The sequence below is a fragment of the Astyanax mexicanus genome, chromosome 11 (genome assembly GCF_023375975.1).
Source record: "Astyanax mexicanus isolate ESR-SI-001 chromosome 11, AstMex3_surface, whole genome shotgun sequence".
NCBI lineage: Eukaryota > Metazoa > Chordata > Actinopteri > Characiformes > Acestrorhamphidae > Astyanax > Astyanax mexicanus.
Window position 1 is genome coordinate 36,252,134 of NC_064418.1, and position 27,851 is coordinate 36,279,984.

The window sequence follows — 27,851 nt, forward strand, 5'->3', positions numbered from 1 at the left end:
AGGATAAGAATGTAATTAAGAAGATTATATACAGAATGAAGAGCAGATAAACGAAGGAGTATCAGACCAAGGTTAAATCCTTTTATAATGAATGACTAGATATACTGAAGACATCAAGCAAAGGCCTTCAGAAGTTTAAATGCTTACAGGGAACAGCTGGGGATTCACCCTTCAAACAGCCTGAAACTGAGAACTGAGACTCAGTGTTGTGATAGCCAGTTGCAGGATGTGTCTGTGTGTGTGTGTGTGTGTGTAGGAGGACAGTCTAATGTGAACAGGAAATGGGCAGGATGTAATGGATTCCTCATTCTCCCTCATGACCTGCTGAGTAGTATAAAACGTTCTTTCTGATGGGAGTCCCAGAGATTTATTTATGTATCTATATACACACATTATTGCTGTCAGACAAAAAACTTGCATCTTCATATTTGGACTTGGAAAAAAAAATATCTTATTTTACCTATTTCCACTGAAAGCTTCTAAGATACTGTATATATGTAGCCGTTTCTGGCAAAAAAAAAATGAGGTCACATAAAACTACAACATTTTACCCTTTACACACTAAAAAAGCAGTTCATTTTATCCATGTAACTAAACTGACAGCTTCACCCATTACAGAGTACAAAATCCTACCACTGACACTCAGCACTCCACCCAACACCTCCTCTCGTCTGAGCCACTCAGAGCAGCAGCGGCACAGTGTGATCTCGCCTCTCTCCAGCAAAAACTTGGCAGAGAAGGAAAGCTGCGGGTTCTGGCCTACACAGAACTCTGATGCAGGTTAATGGACTCAGTAAGAAATCATAAGGTTAATAAATCACCATAATTTGTGCGTGCATGTGCTCCCGGTAAGGTGGTTTACTTCTGTGTTTCTTACTTAGTGTATCTAAAGTTTTTCTAAGAGTGTATTATCAGTATGTTACAAAAAAACTTAAGTACACAGGAACACTAGGAATACATTAGCTGGCTGTTTGACAACTACTGAGTTCAGTGTGATCATATAAGGTATTCTGATGTAAAACATTAAGCGGGTTATGAAATCTAAAAACTACTGCTAGAAGTGAGCATTGTCGAGTGGAGTGTTCATCATATACAGTGCCAGTCAAAGGTTTGGACACACCTCTTCTCATTAAATGCCTTTTCTTGCTTTTTATGATTATTTACATTGTAACTTTAATATTGAAGTCTTTCAGAAAGAAATAAAGAAAAACATAACATAATTAAGCTAATTTTGCATTGTACTATGTTTAATATGACTAGCTATATTAACTAATATTCTAAATAAATGAGTTTGTTTAAAAACAAATGATAAAACATTAATTGTGTATACTACCTAATTGTTCATTCATGGTTTTTAATGAATACCTACTTATATAAAATAGGATTACTGACCTTATATTTCAATTTAATTTCTGTTTATATTTATATATATATATATATATATATATATATATATATATATATATATATATATATATAGCATTCATTTATTTAAATTCACGTTTTTAATAACTCTTAATATTTAAATTGTGTTAATATTTTAATTTATATGAATATTAATATTTATGTTAAAATACCTTTTTAATATCCTAATGAGGTTATATTTTAATATTTTATATAAAAAAATTACCTATATTTACATGGCATGTATTTATCTATACTTATATTGCTTTTATTTAATAACACTTTGTGTACATTTTATTGCCATTTATTTTTTTATTTAAATGGTGTCTCTCTATGAATACTTAATTGAAATGTTTATTTACAAGATATTTTCATGATGTTAATTTTCATTTTTACTCATATTTAAATTGTTTTTATTTAGTTATTTAGCTTTACAATTAGCTTTACTTAACTATATTTGTAATTTACATGTTTTGATCATTTATTACTGTAAATTATATATTTTTATGTAATGTATGTACTTTTTATGACATTTTACAAGTCTACCCTTTTACTCTTATTTCCACACTGTATGGCTCCTTCTCTCCAGCAGCACTCTAACCGCAGTCCCTCCCATCCTCTCGGATATCCGTTCTCACACAGTCGGAGCAGCCGGTTGGCCTGCTGGGCCTGACGTCTGACCTGACCTGTGATATCAGTGTTAGAGGTTGAGGTCATTGTGGTGTGTGTATGGGAATGAGGGTCCAGTCCCAGTGGTGAATTACTTCCCCACGTGTCGCACTTCAGTGTGCGGATGAGCTTAGTGGCAGGTGCCCTCTCTCAGTACAGCCGAACACACATCCAGCAGGTTCTTCAGAGAGAGAACACAAAGAGAGCAGCACTGTCACCATCACTGCAGCAGCAGAGAGAGGGAGAGAGAGGAGCTCCAAGTCCTCGCCTGCAGCTTGTAACAATGGAAACGTGGCAGTTATGAAGTGGGGTTATGACCTGTGCACATTCCTCACTCTGCAGATGCAAAGTTCTGTTCATCACAAAGACGTGTGTGGGTGTGTGTGTTTTCATATATTTTTGTTACTAAGGATAAGATTAAAATTGGGTTTAGGGTTAAATTTATATCATCACACAGTGGCAGCTCATTGGTTGCAGGACAAGGTTATCAATGTTAGGGTTGTGAGCATGTTTGTGGCACTTTTGTTTTATTAAAAACAAAAATCATTGCTTGTGCTTTAACTACAAATATTTTTCCTACGCATATTGTCCCATTGTAAGGATAAGAGGATGGATATAATTGCAGATAACATATAATTTATCAAATGAAACAAGATAAACAAAAGCAAATTAACAAAGACAAGAACAAAGACAAATCAAAACTAAGAAAACAATAAACAAAAAAAACAAGACTGATACACATACAAAGCACAGTAGCACAAAAAAGACTCCATGACTCCAGGAACACTGAAATAAAGGGGGTTATATACACAAGGAGGGTGAGGACCACAGGGGCCAGGAAACGAGGGGGCGGTGTTACAAACAAGACACAAGGTGACAACAATAATGGCTAGAGCATAGCTTGGGCGGAGACAGGACAATAACACAGGTCCATGCTTTTACCTTGCTGTGCGGGTTGTCCACGTTTGCTGCGTTTATGCACATTTCATACAAAGTAGCAAAAAATGGCCATTTTTTTTTTCCCTTATTTATGGACCTTATTTTTAGACCTATATTTCGATATTTTGGTCGGTGCAATTTTGGTATTAAATTTTGATACTCAGCCCTAGCCAAGACTATTTGGGTACCATCTCCCATCTTCTAATAACAATCGGACACTTTAAGTTGTGGTATAACAGTAGATTTTCAGCGTAAAAGTGCTCCTCAGAAATGTGCAGGAGCAGCATGACATCAGCATAGACCAGAACATAAAATGAATATTTCCAACATATTGTGGAATCCATGGCACAAAAAAACTGAAAAAAAAAGCAAAAGTAGACCCTAGCCAGTATTAATATAGTGTTCCTAATAATTTGCTTGGTATTGGAGTGTGTATTGCAGACCTCAGATGGCTCATGACTTGATCTTGTGCAGGCCTGCAAAGGGCCTCTCCAGATGAGTAGTGCACTCAATCTCACAACTCATAAATCTCTGCTTCACTCTGCATGACTCGACTACGGTTCTGTGAGCAAGTCCTTTCTACTACAGGCCAGAAAACACTTCCATAATTCCAGCCTACATCAGTAAACGCAAACACTGCACACGGACTGCCTGCATTACTGAATACACACTGGTATCTGTCCCTGAACTACAATTCATCAAAAGAGAAAACACATGCCTCATTTCTAACCTCTGGCTGCTGACTTGATATTATTTAGTACAGTCACAACGCAGAGACTAAACATTTATCACCTATGTGGGCCCATAATACACACATACACACACAAGTACAGTATATCTTGGGTTTGATATTTTCCATTAGGTATGCAGTCAGACATTTGGCTGAGTCTGCACAGATCTTAACCTAAAAAAAGGCAAGATGGGGTTTCTGTTGAAGCTAATCGAAATCAATACACTGTTACTGTCTCATCAGTCCACCACTTAGCCATGTTTGACAATTTCCCCCCTTAGTCTATGTAGCCAATTAATTTACCCACTCATTAGGACCTCCAACTTCCCATTTATCACTGGCAATACTCCAGACACTAGGAGGGTGAGGACAAGAGCATGGCTACTCTGATTCATCTGAAGTCAGCCACCAATTTTATTTAAGCTGCCACAAGTGCAACAACACTAGGCAGCCGATGTGCTTAAAGGAAAGTGCAGGATGTCAAGCTGTGATACATCAGCCAACAGCCACCTGCGCAGTTAAAGTATAGAAGTATAGTATATTAAAATATAGAAGACTGGCATGGGTCAACACAGTGATTTTTAAGATCCAGACCTGCAAAAAACATAGGATTATGTCTAGAGAAAACAAAACACTAAGCCAAAAACCCATCCTTACTGTGAAGCATGGTGGAGGGAGTGAGTCTCAGGCCTAGGTAGCATTACTAAAGGATTACTCTACCCAGAAATACTCTACCCAGCATAATACTGGTGGTTGACGACTGACACTGTTTAAAACTGTGTTTTTTTTCGGGGCGCAGAGTGATCCAGTTGTCTAAAGCGATGCCACTATGATCAGGAGATTGAAGGTTTGAATCCCGGTCATTTAGCTTGCCATCAGCTGCCGGCCTTGCTCTCTCTGGATGGGTAGATGGCACTCTTTCCCTTCATCACTCCTAGGGTGATGTCGGTCAGAACAAGGCATCTGTGAGCTGATGTATCGGAACGGAGTCGATGCGCTTTCCTCCGAGCACGCTGGCTAATCAGCAATGCTGCTCACTGGAGAGATGGATGTGCTTACATTTCTACAATGTGTGGTTCATCTAAGTCCACCAGCTGATGGTGTTTTAAGTAATAAGATTTCTATCTGTTTTGAAGGTGACTTGGGTGAGTTCATTTGTATGTGTCTTCATTTTTATTTAGCCTGGCTATATCAACATCTATTTCTGATTGCAAAGAGATGCACAAAGTAACCAGGTGTAAACACTACGATGTTTTCAGATTCAAGATTCAGATTTAAGAGACATTCTTTTAAAAGTCTAGATAATTCCATTGAGCTGACCGTTCTCTCTCACAACTGAATCATCATATTGCACAAGTGGTTGTGTATTCCACCACTGCTATATTGAGCTATGGCCTTTGAGGCTGCTTCAGCTGGCTCATCCTCTGCCACTTCAGCACAACTAGAATAGAAAAGATGCAGCAGTTCTATCTGGCTGTGGACCCGTGTGTCTGTAATGTCAGCCAATATTCTGTTCCGTTTGTTTGTTGACGAGTGCTGTCCTACAGAATTAATTTTCCTACAACACTACGAATTATTTAAAGGCTGTCAAAACGCTGAAGACCACTCTCCCCACACCAATAGCACTGCGGCCATGTTGGAGAATAACCTTAAATGCTTTGTTTGTACTCAAAGCTAATGGCTAACTAACTCCATACACAACCACAATAAGCTGCTCACACGAGGCAGATTCCAGCTGAGCTGTGGTGGACACACACACACCCACACATACACACACACACACACACACAGCTTCAAATTAGATCCAGAAATTTTTCCCCCTTCTTTTCCCATCCCTTCATTTCAAAGAGAAAAACAAATGTACTGATGCTCACTGAGGACCAGCTGGCCTCAGCTGCTGTAGGAAAAAATGAAAATGAATCAGCAAGAGACTTAAACTCAAAACTCCAATTTTCCAGATGTGAGGAAGGCAGAGAGAAACACGCACACATACACACACTCCACTACCACAACAAACAGCAATAAGGACTGGTGTTGGAACTAGTGTACTTGATACAAATGTAACTATTTCTTTACAGTACAATCAGCTCAATTCACCTGTTCAATTGCCTTTAGCCTGCAGATCACATACATATATATTCATATAACTTTCATATACACACACTTCTATATTCAATAACTTCAAATCAGACATGACGCTTCTCGTCACACTTCTGATAAAACAAATTTTTTGGCTTTCCCGATCACATGACATCACGTTCAGTAGCTCCTCCATTTCCACTCGCTCCGTGGAAACGTGCACTCAAAGTGTCATTACGGTGCGTGGCAGTGGACAAAGTTTTATTAAACGCGGGGAGACAAAACTTAGAGATGTGCGTCCAGACGGGACTAAAATTACCGGAGGACCACGGAGTTCAGCAAATAAAATCACTGAGGACTCCCCCATAAAAGAGAAATTTACCCCAGGACCCCCTGAGAAACTAATCCCGAAACTTATGCTGTCTGGATAGGGCTTTCAATTATTTCTAATACAACTGAAAAGGCTTTTGTAATAACAATAATTCATTGCTTTGCCTCTGGTTTATGTAATGCTACACAGCAGTAGAAAACCTCAAAATTTGGGTTTGTAATTTTAGGTGAAAAAAGGGCTGGAGTGTTAAGAGGTTATTTAATAATATACTTTGAGGTTCATGCTATATTGTGAGATACTGCCACAGGTGTACTGCTACACCAATGCCTATAAGTCATAATATAGCATGGATCTTGAGCATATTAATGCAACCATACCACAGTACCCTCATCGCCATTCAGATTTTAAGATAAAGTGGACAGAAAACATTTCTGTGAGGTAAAACAGTCAAATTATATGAGGCACACAGCCTCATGCATTTTCAAAAAGAGCTGTTGTAACCATCTATTATTAAATTGAATAAACCCCAGCTTTTTTCTAAACTGTACATAGTCTTGATGAGAAACTATTGTTTATAGGATGTACGTGCTGGTGTGTTTTTTATGCTTGGAAATAAAATCAAATGTCATCTAATGAAAACACAAAACAAGTCTGGTTTAAACAGGGTCCAATATTTATCAAATAAAGCTACATTTCTACAGTTTTTTACTGTTCTGTTCTGGAAAGCATGTGCCTAATGCTGCCTCAGCTTTCTGTTCTTGGCAGACAAAGAGGGAACACTATGTTGGACACATACTGTACACTCAGATGCTTTTCTGCTCACCACAATGGTACAGAGTGGTTATCTGGGTTTCAGTAGCCTTTCTGTCAGCTCCAACAAGTCTGAACATTATCCATTAACCTCTCTCACCAATATCCACAGAAATATTTGCCTCTTACCGGACATGTTTTTTTTTATTGCCCTTATTCTGCGTAAACTCTAGAGATTGTTGTGCTACAATCCCAGAAGAACATTATCTAAAGATGCTGGCCTGCCTCTACTTGATTTATTGTATAAACTGTTCTGCTGCCTCATGTTTGCTGATTAGATTGTTTCATGATTTCTCGAATGACTAAGAGCACAAGCCTTCTTTATAAACACTTCGGAAAGGAATAAAAAAAGATATCAAGGGAAAAAAAACTAAACGCTGGGAACATAAACAACACGGTTGTGGTCCAAAGTAAACATTGGTGTTTGCCTGAGTAAACATGGTCATGTCTTCGCGAGTGGTCTCGAGAAACAGGTGGGGGTGAGGGGGTGCAGACCTAACATAAATCATAAGTCAGAACCACCACGTCGAGCTCCTCGGCCTTGCCAAAACATGCTGCAGAGCTTTTGAGGTGCAGGGCATTGGAGCTCAGCCATTGCCACTGTTCCTGGCACTCAGCTCACTAAGACATATGGGAGCAATCAAAAGGCCTATTCCCACTGCTGCTACCCACTGCTATAATACACAACTCTTTTGCTTTTATTAAAATAGCCATTAATCTCAGTGAAAAAAAAATGAAGAAAAAATAAAAAACAGCAGCTCACGTGTGCCTGGGTGCCACGTTGAAAAACAGAATGTGTGACGAGAGGCCAAAGAATAAAAACAGTCCGAACATCTGTATGGAAATGGGAAATGTTCACGCCATCTCAAAGAGGAAAGCAGGACATCGCATCAAACCGTTCTGGTAGGAAGCCAAAAGAACAGGTCAGCCAAACACATCCCCTTAATTAAGTTTCCAGCCATGCTGTGGAGGCTAGATGCCTCTTTGCTGCCTTCCTCAAATCCTTTTTCAACATGACTATATGTTTACATTCAACGCTTCATTCCTGAGGTTGCACGTTCCAGTACTTGACCCATCAGCTCCAGAGAGAAGCAAAGCAGCAGTTAAGTCCCACTTGAAGCTGTACCAAAGAACTCCTGCCATATTTCACTGGCGTTCTGCTTTCCGGTCGTATCGCGTGGCTTCTGTTATAAAACATGCTCATGCTAACCTCATTTGTGCTGTTAATATTTGATGTTCGGAAACAAATGCAAGCAGCAGACTGACTCAAACTACTGAACCACTGCAGAAATCTAGGCCTATTACTCTTTGCATGTGCGTGACATTTTAACTAAATAGTTAGCGCTTTGCACCCATCCCACTCAAACACCATTACATTAATTTAAACAGGCTATGTATGAGTTACAGTTCAGCTGATTTGTAGATCAGAGCACAGGTCAAACAGCTCTAAGTTAAAAGGGTTACAATTTTAATGGCATCGTTTCTTAGAGGTCTGACACACAAGGCAAAAAAAAAAAATGTCTATTTAAGAACTGTTTCTTGTCTGCACCAGCCTGGTCCAAGGCAATTTAAAGAAGAAAGACAAAACATGACTGACTTTCACCCCATGAAGTCAGTCAGTCAAGGATGTTTAGTGTCCAAGGTTTGCTTTATTCATTTTGTTACCATGATACAAAGCTATCCTAGTTCAAAATAATGGAAATTCGTAAACCACCATGGCATTAGCACACCTAAATCATCATACATTTGCCTCAAACCAGGTCAACTTTTTGTGTATCCCCATTTAGATTCCCTAATGTGGCTTAGAACACTCTAAACCACTATTTAGACAGGATTAGTTTAACTTATTAATGTAATTTTACTTCATGTCTTCATGTCTACACAATATATGCTATCTGTGCAGGATAAAAATATCAGTATAAATGTCTGAGATGGTAGTGGCTACTTGATTTATGCACTACTTTTACCTACAAAAATAATAATAAGAACCACCAACAGTGTCCTGTAACCCAGTTATAGTAATATTTAAGTTTTAAGTTTAAAAGTAGATACACAAAACATTGACTTGTCTAATGCTGTCAGATCTGTTGCAGTTCTGAGGCATCCTCTATTTACTGTAAGTTTGTACATAGTGTGAGAAAAACTTTGATAAACTCCTTTTTTGACAGGATATGATGAAACATATACATATGTTGATTAGTATGGGACTAATATAATCTGGGAATATATTTATGGCTTGTTTTAACCTTAAGACCCACAAAATATTTAATGACAGGATAAAGAATTATTAAAAGACTGTTAAAATGACATGGCGCATTCGAACAGGACAAAATCACTGAAAACCTCTGGTAACAATTACATTGTCCTGTCTACCCATCATTAAATCATGCTTATGACAGCAATATAAATAATGGAATTATTCCTTAAAAAAAAAAAAAAAAAAAAAAAAAACAACAATTTAGGCTCATTTGCTCTTACTTACAAAAAGAACAGCAAACTGAAACATTCCTGCGAAGAGCAAAACAGCGCCAGTGATTCTGTTATCTTTAATTAATAAGAAGCAATTATCAGCAAAGCATTACTTTTATAAAATGTTATAAAAATGTTTTTTAAAACATTTAAAAGTTGGTGGAACAGAGGAACAGAACATGAGGAACTAAAGACGCCAGTGACTGCCATGCTCCAGTGCTGTAGCTCCAATCACACTGTAATGTGAGTGGGTGCTGTAATTGCGGTTCCTTATGAAGCCGGGCCAGAGCTTACTCAAGCACTGCACTTGTCCAGCTTAAAAACAGCACCTCCTCTGCATGAGCTCACACAGGACTGGGCACAAAATGTGCGGACAATGCCAGCGTGGGCAACACCCACCACATACTGACCACTGGACCGCATGCCTCTCTCTTACTTTTTTTGCACACACAAAAGAAAGACTTGCTAAAGAAGATGGTTTTGTCTAACATGAAATACAGTACATTTTTTTAAATACTGATCTTATAAATTCTTGTCTCAAGTTATGTTATAGGTGGTGTGTGTGCAGGAGGTTTGATCATTGATCCAGTAACAGTGTGGGGTTTGATGTTGGTGTGTTGTCCCTGTGTCTGGATGGGTTTCCTCCCTCTCTCCCAAACACACATAAAACAATTAGATATGCTAATTTGCCTAAGCATTGTATCTGATACGTGATCGACTGGTGGTCTTTGTTGTGGATTATACTGCCCTGTAACTAATAATTCTGAGCAGGTACCAGAACCACCTCCTAACCAGAAATTAACAAATAAGAAGATATATAGATGAATGCTGTCAAACTTCCCATTGCTTTAATTCAACTAAAGTACAAAAAGGGTGAAAAACAACAGTCATTTTTGGGGGGATTGGGGGGTTGGTATACAAAAAAAATAAATAATCATATCACGACAATGTCACATTTGTTTTTACAAGCTACAACCACATTATGGTTTGTACAAGAATTATCATATTTAATGGACTATAAGGCAAACCGTATAATAAGGCACATTTTAAGCAACAACAGGAAGAAACAAGAGTGTCGCCATGTTTCCCTACTAATTCAGCAGGTCTTGCAGCTGGGGGCACCTAAGTAAACAAAACTGTATCTACACAGATTTCTCTCCTGAAAACTGTTTATTTGTTTTAGTTAAAACACTTCTGTCTAATTATAAAAAGCTTAGATTTCCAATATTTTCAACAGTGTGGTTAGCAGCAGCGCTAGCCAGGGTTAGCAGCGCTTGGCGCTATTAAACGCCACCCAATACTGCTACACTGAGCAACTCAAAATGTTCTAGTGAGCCAGGGCACTATCAGCTAGTGGTTCACCACACATAGCTTGTTTTAACATGGTAAACACGCAAGCTATAGTTGGATATACTCACCCCTAAATGTCAAAAGAGCTAGCACTTAGCAAGGTTAGCGGCTAATGCTGATACTGCTTCAGCCTGGAGAAACTTCACTGAAACTCTTTTATAATGCTGTACTTTAGCAGAATGGCTTTACTGCTCCTTACAACCTAACTGGTAGAATTTATACATAAGAAGAACTGGATTAAAGGCACACTATCGATTTTTTGTAAAAATGAAAGGATTTTAGTTACAGTAACCTTAGTTAAGCAAAACAAATTCCTTGATCCTTGGTTACCTCGAGCTGGTCAAGCAAAAACTGGTCTTGAGGTAATTTTCAGCATTACACTCTTTGTAAGGAAACACACAGTTTGTCAGTATTTGTAAAGACTGACTACAACCACAATGTTCTTATAGAGAGTTCACTAAAATAACAATCACACCGAATCTAACTACAATACTCAATAACTTGCTCAAATCCATTCATCCTACAAAAATTAAAATAATAATACTTTTTGACTTTTTTTCAGTGAAAAAACATCCCAAATTTCCCTTTACTCTAGTCTTATTTTCAGCTGATGGCACATGTTTGTGTTTTCACAGCATGAATCTAACAAAGCACCCAAAATCTCATGAAATCAAAAACGGCAGGTTCTGTGAATAATAAAGAGAGATGGCTTTAATACACCAGCACAAATGGTCTTAAAGGAATTAAATAGTGTCCCCAGGAAACTCTTTGATGGTTTATGGTTAAATTCATTCAGTCTGTTCATCAGTACAAAAATGCTTGCACACAAAACCTCCAAACGAGAGGAAAATGTGCCTTCGCTTTAAAGCTAAGGAGAGCTTTTTTGGAGGAATGCTAAATGTTTATAAAGCTTTGCCTTGAACAATATTTCAGCCGTGTCAGAGGAAAAGATTGTCCCCAGACTGCGCTGTTTATTACCTCCAGATAGTAGTCGCTCTGCACAGGAACGGCGCACACATGCAGGCAAAACAAAGCCCTTTTCAGCCTGAGTGTGATAAGAAAGAAAGGGAAAAAACACAATGCTTCGTGGACGACTTACAATGAAGCCTGATCTGTTGTCTGTTTGAAGTGCTCTGGTGCATGTGACAACGTTTATACGCTATAGTAGGTAGGAAAGACCTAAAGTCTCCCCAGTTTGCCTCTAAAACCTGCGATTTTTAGGCCTTTCGTGAGTAAAGTAAACCATATGTGAACTAATCGCTCTAGGACTCTGCCTCTGTGAATTTAACAAGCTGCAGATTGTGCTCTCCTGAGCTAGAAGTCTCTAAACCCTGAGACTACCGTTCCATTCCTGTGCTTACGATGGTCTCTATTCAACACAGTCGTCACTCTCTCCACACTTGTTGCCACTGCAGTTTCCAGACGTGTCTCAGCGTCACAACACTGCAGTCTGTACTAAAATAAGCCTGGGTGTTAATGGTACAGTGTTTATTCAGGAAGCCTTGCCATTCTGCTGTTGCCCTCTATTTCCACATCTCCTCCCTGGATAAACCAAGCCCTGCTCAAATGAGGCTGGTGATGGACAGGCCAAGCCGACAACACTGCGGGCCAGTGCACCCTTATATGGGCACATGTGAACATGTAGGCCTGTCACGACAGTAAGGTTATTGAGTAGGGGTGCACCAATATGAAGATATTTGGCCAGAATCAAAACCTAACAAGGCCTAAGATCAAATGACAGATTTCATTTTAACAGGGTTTCATTCATTTTATTTTTTTTTTACACCAAAGTAATTAATAGCCTCCAGTTTTGAAGTGTATCTGTTTTAATTATTTGGCATTTTAAAACAATTGCAATAATATTGAACCAAACCAAAACCAAAATTTGCCTTTTTCACTAATTCCATATAAATAAAACTTTACCAGTATTTTAGCCATTTAGCACAATAACCAGTGCATCAGTAATGCAGCTTACATACACACAGAGTGGACTGCATTGTGCAATTATATCAGTGGAATTAAACGACAATAATACTTCTGGTGACAGGCCTATACACATGTCCCTGTTATCCCACCTGCAACCAACAGAAATGTACATACAAAGTACAGCCGTGCCTGCATAGACACCGTAATAATGTATAGCGATGTCCTTTCAGGAACTCAAGCAGCGGAAATCTGATGTTTATAGGCTAAAATCTATCAATGACGTCTAGTTTTGGCTCAACATTGGTGGAAGAGTAATGGGTTTAGGATAAGCTGCATGTTGGCCTGAATTTCCAGACAGCTGCACAGATGGTAGTCATAGCTCCACCAAACTGCTAAAGTCCGTCAGATGAGAGAAATGGCGGAAGATTGGATCTGTGTATGTCTGTCTGTCTGCGCGAAAGAGCCACACTTCCCCTGATGAAAAAGGATATGAATGTGAGTTGAATGGAAAGTGGCTCTCTCATGAAGAACGCTGCAGATCACTGTCTGAGGACACTGCTGCAAACCATACAAAATTCAATGTGCTTAAGGGCCTCCATCACTGTGCCAAAAGCTGTGGTACTAGCTTCTAAAAAAAGGACAGGTTTCTGCTGGATTCTATTAACATTCTTGGTACTTTTGAGGAAATCAGACAGAGTATACTCAGACAGAGCTAGAATATCCAGGGTAACTGAATCCTAAAAGTACTAAATATTTACCTAAAACCAATGAATAACAGCTGCTTCCTAGGAACCAAATTTAACACTGGAACAGAAGCTTCACCAAGTATTCAAAACACTTGCCTTCTGTCAATCATGTGGTCAGCAGCTCAGGGTAGCAGAGGAGCACAAGGTTTAAGAGACAGACAGACAGAAATATGTTGTATAGTGACGGCCAATCCACATTTTTTCAGATCCGCTCCAACTTTGACACAACTGCCAATTGCGACACTGAATCCAACACTATCATTTCACAATCGAATCACAAATTTCATTATAAACTGATATTAGAATTATTATTGTTGGTACAGTGTTTAGGGCTGAAGGTTTGACACATTTCTGGAAAACATGAGTGACAGTTTGCGGCTTGGTGGTGTCTTCTTGTTTGTCTGCGGCCTAGCATGAACTCCTGGTACTCTATCATGTGAAATCTGTAGAGATGCAGGAATAAACTGGTGAAATTTTACACAACCAAAGTTCCATTCCTCAGCACATTGGCTTTACTGACAGTACAAATAGCTGTCCTGATTTTTAATGTTTCCAGACTAAAATATCCCCAAACAAACAATTCAGTTGCACTTTTTGGGTCTATGATAAGATGTGGAATGTAATCTGGATCCATAAATGGGCAGGAAGCTGTCCGCCCAATATCAGATGTGTATCCTTTATATTAGAGGTGTGCCATGTCGTATCGTACGTGATATCGCCAAAAATTTTGAATATTGTGAACGATATTATACCTTGAAATATCGTGCCATTATCACATCAGAGTACTACTTTTTTGCTGTTTTTAGCAAAAGAAAAATTCACACTGTTCTCATTTCCCATTATATATCTACTATAGACAGATCCTATAACTTTAATCCTGCATTTATGGAGATATTTGGAGTGCATTGCTAGTATCATGACATTCTGAATCATTCTGTAAAAAATCAGATCTTTTTTTTATGTCTCAGTTAGCCATATCATATTGCATGCAATAATACTAATAATGCAATAAACTAATTCAGAGTTTTGACATATCGCCAAAAGTATCGCTATCGTGATAATAGCATGAAATATTGCGATATTATTTCTAATCTATATCGCCCACCCCTACTTTATATTGATACTGATTGGATCGGATACATTTCTAGTTTAAACATTATGAATCTATCATTAGTGCAGCCAATGTCATGACTAAAATATCAACCCAACAGCTAATGTTATTGGCTCACTCATTTACAGACTAAGGCGATTTTTGGGTTTTACGCTAAGATGTGGAATGGAATCTGGATCAATAGATGGGCTGAAACCTGTCCGTCCAACATCAGATGTGTGTTCTCAATACTGATACAGAATTGGATCGGACACCTCTTCAAAATAAACATTAAGAATCTATCATCAGTGCAGCCACTGCCATGATTATAAACACAAAAAACAATAAATGTTCACAATTGTTCCTCATATTACACTTAATTAAGTTAAGATCAACTGCATATTTAGATCAATACATTTTAGGTAAATTTAAGTGTATTTAGGCACAAGGTAACACAGAATCAAAAGTGCTACTTATGCAGAACTCTGTAGCACTCCAACAAATTTCAGACGAGTGCTAGAAACAGTACTAAATACAGCTGTACTGCATTCCACTGCATGCCTGCACACATGTCAAGATCTTAGACCAACAGAGGTCACATATTGTCAGATGAGATGATTCAGAAAGTAATATAAACACACTTCTGATGCAGAAAACATCTTCCTGGAATGTTCTTGCAGGTTCAGCATCACTGACAGCTCTGGTAATCATCTGGAATTGATAGCTCCACAGTTATGTTGTAAACAGCATCCTGTTTGGTTTCAGAGAAGAGCAAATGATGAAAACTAACATATGGACAGCGGTACTCTAAAAAGCTAAGATAGCACCTGGGTTTATGAGCCCCCCCCCCCCCAGATTATGGACAGAAAGCTTTGCTGTATCTGTATCTGTAATTACCACTAAGCCTAAATGAGCCTTGAAAAACTACAGCTAACCCACCTTACCAATTAAGGGGAAAACAAAAGCAAAACTAGGCTTGGAAGTTAGAAGGCAAAAATCTATGGGAGCTCTTGATGCTGGAGACTGTGCTCACATGGCATAACTAGACTGGCTGTAGAGTGAGGTAGAGGTCCACAGTAAACACACACATCACGCATCAACCTACTACTTAGCATAGTAAAAATGAGTTTGGCCAAATTTAAGAGCTAAAAACAAAATGGTCTAATGATGGTGGGCATAGTTTACACTGACCTAGATTACTGACTCCAGCATGTCAAGTCCCAATGTTACTTGGTTTGACTTGTGTTTCAACATGCTGAAGCTCACAATGAAGCAGCCAGTGTGGTGTATCAGTTGGGAAGCACAAAACAGAATAGTGAAAAGAGAAAGACACTGAAGGACGCCTGCAATTACTTGACAGATGGAAAATGGCAACACTAATGTCATCGTTCACGCACAACTAAGCGTTGTAAATAAGCAGCATGCATGGTGGATCCTTCCTCAGCCTTGGCAACACACACGATGGGAGTGCGGAGTCACACACAGCTCTGGCAATTAGATTGGCTGCGAGAGATGGGACCAGTGACAGGCGCACCCGTCTAGGCTGCCAAGTTAGCCCATGATTTGGGTGCTGAGTGGCCTGTGATACTCACAAGTTTAGGTCAGCTTCCGCTAGCAGCTCATAATTTGGGTCGCAAATCATCTGTAGAGGAGGAGGCGCTGATGACCTTGCTCTTCAAGGTAAACACTCACTTGTTAGCAGATAAATGAGAGTATAGTAGACACCACAAACACTCCTTTAACTGCCTGGAGAACACATGACTCCATGAGTGAGAGCCTGGGCAATGGGCATGCCCTCAAGAACCTATTGGAGGACCTGAAATAACCTTGTCCTTGTTTTGTTAGAGAAATCTGAGCAGACTGTGTTGTCTGGACTGCCAGGGACAGATTGCGGCTATTCACTAGGTCCAGCATCTCCAGCTAGGCAGGGCAGATGCTCTGGTTTCCCTCTACCCGTTACACAGTAATGCGGTCGCACCTGACAAAGCAGACTGCAGTACACAGCAGGTTTTCCAATCTCAACATAGGTTTTAACCGTCCACAGCAAACGGTCCAACTTAAACAAAGACCAGAACAGAACAGAACATTTGTTAACTAAAACAGTTACCAAGTGTTCTGGACTTGGATGAGGTATATCTCCAAATACACACCATTTCCGGCATAATGTCTGGCCTCTAAATCCCCCCTCAAAAACAGTGTAAAAATCAAAACATCTCAAATATCACTGCTAGAGACTTTCAGCTTGATTAGCCATTCGCAGATACACATCAACGTTAACCTTTCCAGGTAAACTTGGTGGTGTATCATCATGCAGGGATTCTGTAATGTTTTGTGAATTGTCTCTTAAGATGAAACATAATTTACTTTTTAAAATCATCCAACAACATTTAATTAAAAACGGGCTGCTTATATAAAAAACATATATATATATATATATATATATATATATATATATATATATATATATATATATATATATATATATATATATATATATATATATCATTTTATAAAATTTGTAAAAGTTTGTTTGCTTTGCTGTTTTTAATTTTATACTTACTGCACTGGACAGAGTGATGTACTCTCAGTAGGGATATCTGGTTAGTGGTGTTAAAAGTCTTTTATTCTGCTTCACCTACAAGCAATGTTAGTTTTACACATCTACAAATATATTCATTTGAATCAGATGGGACACAGTGATCAATCTCATTCAATTTTATATTATGTATCATGATAAAATAGCACAACTCATGATGATGCGATCAAATATCATCCTATTGCTCACCCCTAAGAGGTACAGTACATAAGCCCCAGTCACACATCAAACACGTGCACAGATTTTTTTTTTCAACTAATAGTGGAAAAAAGAGAGAAACAGCAAGAATTTTCCAATTAGGGCCAAACCTCCTGGCTCAGAGCAAGAACATATAGAACCCACTGGGGGAAACCCTAATGAGAATAACACTACAGGAAGAGCACGGATCTGAGGTCCAACTTCTTCTAAACAACCCCAACTTCTTTCCACAGTGAAAATTACCCTTAAAATCTCTGGACACTCTGGGGGACATGCCTGAGCTACAACAAAGGGGTCAGCACTGTCTAGTACAAGACACTAGGGGAAATGAGACCCCCCCCCCCTCCCCCGAGCTACTAATACTGGAAAAGGCCTTTCTGGGAAACTCAAGCAGCAGTTGAGTTGAGTAGTGAAAATTTTATCATTATGATTTATTCCTTTGTCCCACCATATATAGTAGTGGTCAAAGTGGGCAGTGCCTTTCATTATAATTTAATGATATGGAAGGGGCCAAAGCAGCTGATGCTCCACTGACACAGCAGGAGGGCTGGACCAGCACTGGGATCACCAAGAAGACATAGTGTGTTGCATTATTAAATCAATAGCAATAGCGTTTTTCACTTATATGGCCTTCCAAAGAAACCCAGAGGCCTTGAACAGCAGCCAACATGTCAAGAATGTACACAATATACAAAATACACAAGAACAGCCTGCTAAACATTCAGGAAACAAACTGTTCCAACTTGAGCTGATGCATAAGTGACCTTATTTGAGCATATTTGATTCAACTGGACACTGAATGCCGAAAATGTCACTGAAAAGTGGTGTAAATATCTGTTTGTCACTCTAGAGTGTGATTATCAGAATGAAAGAGAGTAAGCGAGGGAGGATAAAACAAAAAAAAACAAACAGGATATGGTGACGTGCAGAGGAGGGCCACTGGAGAAATTGGTGACTAAAAGTACTTGGCTCTCCTCACTTGTCCTCAATCTGTACCCAGAATACATGGACACTATTCTGTGACTTCCTGTGTCCATGGATGTTTTTCTTATCTCCAAGAATTTCATGTAGCAGTAGTCATTTGCTCACTTCTTAAAGCAAGTATTGGAGAACTGGTATTTTTGCTGATAGTTGTTCATTGAAGAGAAGACAAATAGCGTTCTGAGCTTCACTATCGTGGTAAACATTAAATTTTATGTAGTGAAAGACAAAGAACTGTTATTGAATATTAAAGAAGCATTAAGACTGAGGCAGTATAATAAAAAATAAGAAAGCACTTAAGTTACTGAATCAGTTTCTCTGATTTAGCTATTTATAGATATATGTCTGAGTAAAATGAAAAGTGTTGTTTTATTCTTTAAACTACAGACAGCATTTCTCCCGAATTCCAAAATTTTAAAGTTCAGAAATTAATATTTGGTAGAATAACCCTGTTTTTTAATCACAGTTTTCATGCATGTTCTGGCATGTTCTCCTCCACCAGTCTTACACACTGCTTTTGGATAACTTTTTGCCACTCTTGGTGCAAAAATTCAAGCAGTTCAGCTTGGTTTGATGGCTTGTGATCATCCATCTCTTGATTATATTCCAGAGGTTTTTAATTTGGTAAAATCCAAGAAACTTGGACTTTAGTAGTCTCTTATTTTTTTTCAGAGCTGTATATTTGTCTTGGGACTTCCTGGGTTTTTATCTGCTTCCCAGGAGTTACATAGTGCAGATTGCAGCAGGCCTAGCCTGGAGAGACAGTGATAGAGACCATATTTTCCATATTACCCTTTTTTTTTTACAATTATGATTCAAAATCTCACGATGCAGGAACTAATATTGTGTCCCATCACTTTTGCCATGTGAATCTTCTTTTTTTCTCAGAAAACAAAGTAAAAACTAAACTTAAAGATAAAAATGAAGACACATCATCCTCACTACATACACACACTGTGAACAGAAGCTGCCTACACAGAAATCTCAAATCCTGAAAGCTCTGCGTTTCACAATTACTAGAAACACTTCACTGTGCTAACCCCCACTGATCAGATCTAATCCCAAAAGCAAGCAACTTCTGGTGGGCCCAAGAGATGCAAGGTCTGTGTGGTGACTGGGTCATGTCAGAGTCAGACAGCAGCTGAACTCATCTGAGCAGTTGGAGAAGTCAGGTCTGCCTCAGGGGCCAAGAACAGCACACAGCAGCACAATAACAACCAGCACTGCCCAAGAGCTGCACATTTTTCAGCTTCTGTTTCTAACGGAATGAGCGCAATTAGAAACCTGATGCCTTCACAGAGACACTGGAGAAAGCATCTCGTTCTTCAGGCAGGTGCTGGAGAATAACAAATACTTTTGTCTTGTTTTGCTGTAAGGCGACTGACACCCTGGCTATCGCTGAGGGGTGTCATTAGCACAACTCATGACTGGCTGAGTCATGAAATTACAGAGAGTTAAAAAGTTTGTTTTTTCACAATAAAACCAACAATTAGATTATGCTATCTGCTGGAATTGCTCCTCGTCGCTGCCAAACGTTCCTCAAGCTCAGTTTTTCCAGGCAAACTACTACCCTTAACGAAAACAATGAGATGACATAATCCCCCCCCCAAAATTGATGCTGGAGAAAAGTGTCTGGATCTCCCCACATGTTCCAACCTCCCGAGACAGTCGAGTGATCTGGTAACGGCCCAAACACAGCACCACCAACACCACCATCATCATCATCAAGCCTTCCCCTGCGCAGGCTGCAAGTAAAATAACACTTCTAATTATTGTTCCAGGAAACTGGAGCTGCTGGGCGCTCGGCTTGTGCTGGTGAAGCACCCAGACGAGCCTGACGTCTGCCTCCACTGTCCCCTCTCATTAGCACAGAGCTAAAGCAGGCAGCTTCAGAAGAGATGACCACATGTCTTCTCTCCCTCCCGCCCCTTCATCCTCTTCCTCCTGTAAGGAGAACCATGCTGAGGTTTCCCCTCCGACATGGCAGGAGGGGGTTAATAACAGTGGGGCCGCGGACGTGTGTGATGGAATCTGCGGCGAGCTGCAGCCCTGTCCCTGTGATAACAGGCCAGCAGACACACAGGGCTGTAATTCAGGAACATCAGAGGCTTCCAGAGGAGAGAACTCGCAGAGTCATATACGACCCCCACATGGTTTTACTTTTACATGGAATAATCCACCCAAACCAAGTACTCACTGGCAAATGAACCGTCAGCCCCCCAACTTCAGCCAATGTTATGTGAGATTTTGTCAAGCCCGCCCATTTGAGGTTGAGTTTAAATGGTCTGCTGTGCCCCCAAACATTGTTTTTTTTTAAACTATCATCATCTTTATCATCGTTCTGTATGGAAAAATTCACAGCTCTGTTATAATAACAATAATGGATTGTTTATGGCGGGGAAAACCACAATGTCAGAGAGAGAGAGAGTGAGAGAGAGAGAGAGAAAGAGAGAGAGAAGAAAAAAAAGTCTAAGCAGAGAGAGAGAGTGAAAGAGACAGATCTTAAAGCAGCAGGCCTTAATTTTTTTTTAAACTGCAAATAGCAGTATTCCTGAGATGGGAGGGGACTACATTTTCTAAATAAATGTGCTTCTGTGACCCTCCCTGCAAAGCTATATATTAATATATTAATTTTAGCAACAGAGAGGTCTGGTAGGTCTTCCCAAACAGTTTTGCCTACGACAGCTTTAATGGTTACTAGAGAATTCATGTTGCTGCTTATAATCTACTGCAAACATGGAGACTATCATCTATCACACTGGCTAAATCAATTTTCATCTGCTGATTCACATATCATTAATTTGACAAAACACAGAATTATTAGTAAGAAAGCTGGCAAGCCAAAAGAAAGCACAACAGAGCCTAAACTAAAAGCATCAGATTTATATGCTCTGAAAGGTGAATACACGTTTTAAAATTACTTTTCAGAATGTTTATACTTATTTATTAGAAAGATATGTAAGAGATTTCCTAAAACCTACAGACTGTCACTTTAACTTCAATTTAAAACAAATGAAAGAATTCACAAGCCAAGAAATCTTAAAAAATAAAAATGTCATCAACTCCAAGAAGGACTATAAAAATAACTGAAACAGTGCATCAAATACCGCTTTTAAGTGCTGAAGCTGAGAAGTGCTTACTTTTGGTTGAGTTTTGCTACTTCTCTTCCAAGCTGACAAAGTCTTCGGAATGAAAATCAGTCCTCAATCACCCTGCCAAAAAACAATTAAAAGGGGGTAAGTAATTAATTCAAGTGTGCCTAGCACAATAATTCATTTACTCCTTTAAGAAAGGCCAAAATCAATCCACTCCAAGCTCGGTTTCTGCAAGGTAAGCATAAATCCAACAGCTGTAAATTATTCAGCTCCAAGTGCAGTAGGGTGCTTGAGGCAGTAACATGCAGTATACAGAGAGCTTGTAGTGAAGGGTCCACCTGGACTAAAACTGCCAAAAAAATGTCAAAAGTAGTATACCTAAAATGTGGCCTCTAATGGAAATGTCACTCTACGATATCAGCAATATTTGATTTAGGTCAACATTAACAGAGCTATAGGGATCTCATGATATCCAAACTTTGTACAAAAATTGTGCTGCAATGCAAGATACCAAACAAAACTTTGGTAAAACTATAAAAGATTTGTTATTGTCTGAAAACTGATAGTTAGTGGTTTCCAGGGCACTGATTAATGAGTGTACTTGCACCATTTTAAAAGTCAAATTGAATGCTTTTTAAGGCCTTTTTAAGACCTCGATAAAAATAATTTAAGACCCCAAAATCCCACAACCCACAAAACAAACTTTGTAAAGCGTGCAGATTTTGGGTTTGTACCCTGGGTAGGGTGGGATGCCCCAGTGGTATTTACCATGCACATAGAGGGTCTCCAACTGACACGTTCCAGAACTGCAGTTGTAAAATGCAGCCTAAAATCATTTATTTAAAAAATATGTATATTTATAGCTTGCAGCTAACGTTTGTATGTTAGCTAGCCCGCTGCTAAAGTTAACTAGCTCTCCCCTAACCTTAGTTCTCTCCCCAGTTGCATTAGCTAGCTTGCCGCTAAAGTTGGTGTGTTAGCTAACTTGCTGCTAAAGTTAGTATGTTAGCTAGCTCACTGCTAACCTTAGTTCTTTTCTCGGTAGCTTAGCTAACTCACCGGTAAGGTCAGTATGTTAGCTAGCTCGCTGATAATCTTAACTAGCTCTCCGCTAAACTTAGTTCTCTTCACGGTAACGTAGCTAACTCACTACTAATGTTAGCTAGCTCTCCGCTAATGTTAGTTCTTTCCCCAGATTAGATGTTCATGGTGGGCCACTATGTTTTCCCACCGGCATCAAACGCACCGTCTAAAAATGTAATACCTACAGCAAATTACCAGTAAATTTAAGACCTTAATTACCAGGATTTTAATTTAAGACATTTTAAGACTTGACTCGTGGGAACCCTGTTAATGCTGCATTACATTTAAACCTGGATGCCTGAACTTCCTAGTTCCAAATAGGAAATTTTAAAAGGAAAGTGCCTCACAGGTCAGATTTTCTACACAGAATCAGATAAGCCTAGCCAACTCTGAGTTCAGAATCCAAGATGGCTGCACTGCATATCACCAGCAGTAGATATAATGGTATTTTACAGTTTATTACCACTTATATCTACTTGTGTGTCATTAAACCAGTCGTACGTACAGTACTGCCCATTTCTATCTGTAGACATATGTGCGTTCATGATAAGCGGTTACGCAAAATGACGTATAATGCTTGGCCATCAACCGCTAATAATGCTAACCAGGGACAATGTTAAAAACAATAACCCAGAGCATACAAAGGGGAGAACATTTTGAAAGGATTGGCCATAAAACATGATAAACTATTTATGAAGTCTTTATCTGTTTTTTTAAAACAGTGTACAATTATCTGAATATTGAACTGGAATGCTTGTAAGGTTATTTAAGGTTCTGTAGTACATAAATGTTTCAATGTTTTTTTTTGTTTGCCTGGTAAAGGTTAATTTCTGCTTAACATTAAAAAACAGATACCGATACAGACACAGACATCGGTCCGTGCTCTCTGTAAATTTTGTCCATATTTATGCACATTGTTCGAAAGCTTAAGGATACAGATGGATTGGAGAAGTTCCACCAAGAATAAAGGTAGGGTAATAAAAGCAGGGAAAAACAACCACTGCTATATGGACAGATTACTTACGGTGAGTTTACAATGATTTTTACACTTATTTCTATTTTTAAGAAGTTTAGTACGTTTTTTTTATAGTAAGAGCTTTCAAATCTACTTTATATTGTAGAGAGTTCTTCATAAAACCATTTAAAGCACTGGACGGGATTAGTTTCTCAGGGGGACGTCCGTGAAAAATATTTCACACTTCTACTCAGTGATAAAACTCTGGCATCCGGACTGCAATTGAAAAAAACAACAGGAGGACCAGTGAGTTTTTTTTTACTTTCTTGGTCACGTGACATAGCGTTAGTAACACAATTTCCACTCACTTTTGTGTTTACGTGGATCTCTATGGAAACGCGCCCCAAAAGGCGAGAATACGAAACTCAAGAGACGTGCATCCGGACAAGATTAAAATTACCGGAGGAACCCGGAGTTCAGCGAAAAACAGTAGATAATTCAGCCTGTAATTTTCTCAGAGGACGTCTGAGAAAAACACAAACATAGTCGCTCTGGACGGGAATTCACAGAGGACCCCCATTAAAGAGAAATTTACCCCAAATCTCCCTGAGAAACTAATGCCCTCCGGATAGGGCTTAAAAAACTGTGCTGCAGTTAATAGCATCAAAACATTTTCACTATTGTTACATGTCAAAGAACCCTTCATTAGCTGGACTAGACTCCTCTGAGGACAGACAACATATCTCTGGCCTGACAACAAGATGACTGCTAGAAAACTTCTGCCCCTGGGGTGCTAAAACTTGGCACTCTTCATCTGCATAAAGAACTTGGTGGGAAATGTCTTGTGCTAGCTGTCATGATTAGCAGCAGATCATACTGCATTAACGGCCATATGAAACATTTTAAGTGGTTAGCAGAGGGACATGCAGGATAACAGGCCTCTGGTTCACACATTCAGGAAGCTGAGAAACCTGTTGAGAGGGGCAGATGCCACTTACGCTAGCATTTCAAGTGTCAGCTGCAAGAAGGGTGTGTACGGCTCAATCGGGAAGTTCTATATATATAACATGAGGGTAAAATCCACTCCCATCACACACACACACACACCACACACACACACACACACACTTCCTCTCCAAGTTGGCTAAGCAGCTGTCTGCTAGACAACTGTGCAGGTCATCCATTCAAAGGCCAGTGGTCTGAATCTATTAGCTTAAGCTTGAGCGTGTGTGTGTGCACTGAATGTTTCAGACCGTTTCATTACACTCCAGCGTTTAGTTTTTTCTAGAAGAGTCAAGGGATCATGCACTGCAGGGTTATTCCACCAAATATTGATTTCTGAACTCTTAAAACTTTATGAATATGAACTTGTATTCTTTGCATTATTTGAGGTCTGAAAGCTTTGCATCTTTTTTTAGTTATTTAAGCCATTCTTCATTTTCCGCAAATAAATGCTCTAATTGACAATATTTTTATTTGTAATTTGGGAGAAATTTTGTCTGTAGTTTATAGAATAAAACAACAATGTTCGTTTTACTTAAACATATACCTATAAATTGCAAAATCAGAGAAACTGATTCAAGCTGAAGTGGTCTCTTTTTCTTCCAGAGCTGTAGAATATACACTGACCTTTTTTGTTGGACGATAATTGCTTTGATCAGCATTTGGAAGATTATTAGATTTGTTCAGTATCTCAAGCGGATAATTTATAATGTAATTATTGTACTCCAACTAAAAAATATTTTTATTTATTGTGATGCATTTGTAACCCTACAGAAATATTTATTTTTTCCATAATGCTAATCCAGGTAGATGTAGTCTCAATTTCTACATTTGCTAAATTTTTATGTGTCAAAATGATAAGATATCAGATACTAGCATCAGAACACATTTTCCATTTTTTTTTAATGTTACTCTAATTTAAAATGTTATACTTTTCAAAATCCAAGAAAGTCTTAAAAATGAATAAGCATTTCAATCAATGATACAAATACTGTATAAAACGTGCTAGACAGAATTACATAGATTCTCATGCTTCAGATGCTGAAGTACATGGTAAGTAATTCAGACATGTCATCAATTATTAAAGTATTCCATTTATTATTTAAGTTAACTGTACTGCCACTGTACAATTACCAGCACACGGGGCAATGAGCAGTTTAATGAAATGAACTTCTGGTGCGCGTCTTGTTCATTCAACCAAAATAACTCCTATCAGTTCATTAACAGCAGCATGATCTAAAGTGCCCCGCAGCAGCTGAGTCAGACTAGCCCATCCTCAGAGCAGAGATACACCCACAGATCCTGATCCACTAAACCAGCCAGACCTCCCCGCCTCACCTCCAGCCGGGACAGACGCTGCCATTTAAAATTCAAATCAGCCAGCAGCACTCGACCGCAGCGGCAGCTAAACCAAGACCAACGTCCCTCAACCAGTCACGTCCTCTTCACTCCTCACACACTGGAAACACTGGACACAATGGAGAGATTAGCCCTGCAACCTGCTCTCCCACAGCCCTGTGCTCATATCCAGCCCCAGCCAGCAAACCTGATACATACCACACCATTCCACATATAACTGAATTACTCTGAGAGAGACGGAGAGAGAGAAGAGGACGAGAGATGGAGGATACAGAGAGAAAGAAAGAGGAATGAGATATAATGAAGAGAGGTTTGTAGAGAAATAAGGAGAGAAAAGAGAAAGAGAGTGACAAAAAGAAGGATATAGAAGGAAGAGAGATTTATAGAGAATACAAAGATAGAAAAAGAGACAAAATTAAATGAAGAAAAAAGGTTTATAAAAGAATAGAGGAAGAACAGACAAAGAGAGAGGGAAAGAAGGGATAGATAAAGAAGTGAGGCTTATAGAGAAAAAAGAGGAGATAGAGAACAGAGTGAGAGTGAGTGTAGAAGGGAAGGGAGGTGTAGTAAAAAATGAAGCTTACAGAGGAACAGAGGAGTGAGTGAGAATAGAGTGAGAGTTGGTATAGAGAGGAAGGGGAGTGTCAAATGGATGGGAGATTTACAGAGGAATAGAGGAGAGATAGAGAGACAGAACAGAGTGAGAGTAGAGCAAGGGAGAGAGTAAAGAGGTAGGGAGGTGTAGAAAGGATGAGATTTGTAAAGAAATAGAGGAGAAAGAGAGAGAGAGAGAGAGAGAGGGTGAGAGAGGTAGGGAGGTGTAGAAAGGATGAGAGATTTGTAGAGTAATAGAGGAGAAAGAGAGAGAGAGAGAGTGGGAGTAGTAGAGAGAATAGGAAACGAAGGGAAAGAAGTGAGGCAAGCAAAAGAGAGTAGAGCGAGATAGAGTAGAGCGAGGGAGAGAGAAGACAGGTAAGGAGGTGTAGAAAGGATGAGAGGTTTATTGAGAAATAAGGAGAGAAAGAGAAAATAAAGAAAGAGAGAGAGAGAGAGAGAGAGAGAGAGTGAGGCGAGAGAGTAGAGAGGTAAGGAGGTGTAGAAAGGATGAGAGGTTTATAGAGGAATAAAGAGAGAAAGAGAAAATAGAGAAAGAGAGAGAGAGAGATAGAGAGAGGGAGAGAGTAGGGAGGTGTAGGAAGGATGTGGGAGATGCATTATGCATTATGCAGTATGCAGTAGTGAGGGGGGTTGCAGGTCAGTGGTACTGTACTACTGCTGCAGGGATGTGGGGCAGAGATGTCCAGCGCAGCAGACCTGTCACACCACATCGCTGTACCAGCTAACAAACCAGCACTGATCAGACCTGAACACTGAGCCAAACCTGCACATCACTGTCCATCTCTACTAGCACGCCATTCCACCTTCTACAGCAGAGCTGCACAACTGGAAGTGACCTTTTTTCAGTCCTAAACTTTCTTAATTTATTTTATGGCTGCAAATCAGACAAATAAAGAAGGGAGGCACTGTTTTTGGAATTGTGGCCTGAGCCTGAAATGTTACGCTGTCTACTGATGCTGTCTAAAACATTTCTAAAATAGAGAAACAGCAACTAGATACATCTAATTGGATTCGCATTATAGAGAAGTATAATGTTTAGTCATTGTCTAAACTGAACAATAGATTTAAATTTTTTACATAATTTGAAAATATCAGAAGTCTGTCACATTGTATAAAGGTTTCCTTATGAATAGACCTACAGAAATAGTGAAACATGACTTGCATCATGCAGCATTTTCCACTGACTAATGCTGAAAGTAACGTTTTTTTCCCTTCCCCTGTAAACTTGCCATTTTGGAGAGAGAAAATGATGCTCCAACAGCAACAATTTGCACTGAAATGCTCCATCTAATTGGACAGGAAATAGTATTATACCTTATGACTTTTGTGATTTGACATATTATATTTTGTGTATCGTTGGTTGAGGCAGGTGGTACTGCACCCCTATAATATCCTGTTATTTGCCCTATAATAAAACTCAC

At 39.1% G+C, this 27,851-nt stretch overlaps 1 protein-coding gene across 3 annotated transcripts in view; it reads right to left on the bottom strand.

Moving 5' to 3' along the window:
* Positions 1 to 27,851, bottom strand: part of raph1a (Ras association (RalGDS/AF-6) and pleckstrin homology domains 1a) — a 104,075-nt gene that overhangs the window by 47,229 nt on the left and 28,995 nt on the right. For all 3 annotated transcript variants that reach the window (XM_007234141.4, XM_007234140.4, XM_007234142.4), the window contains exon 2: positions 21,459 to 21,530. The gene's annotated coding sequence lies outside the window, so the exon portion shown is untranslated. The remainder of the gene's footprint in view (positions 1 to 21,458; positions 21,531 to 27,851) is intronic.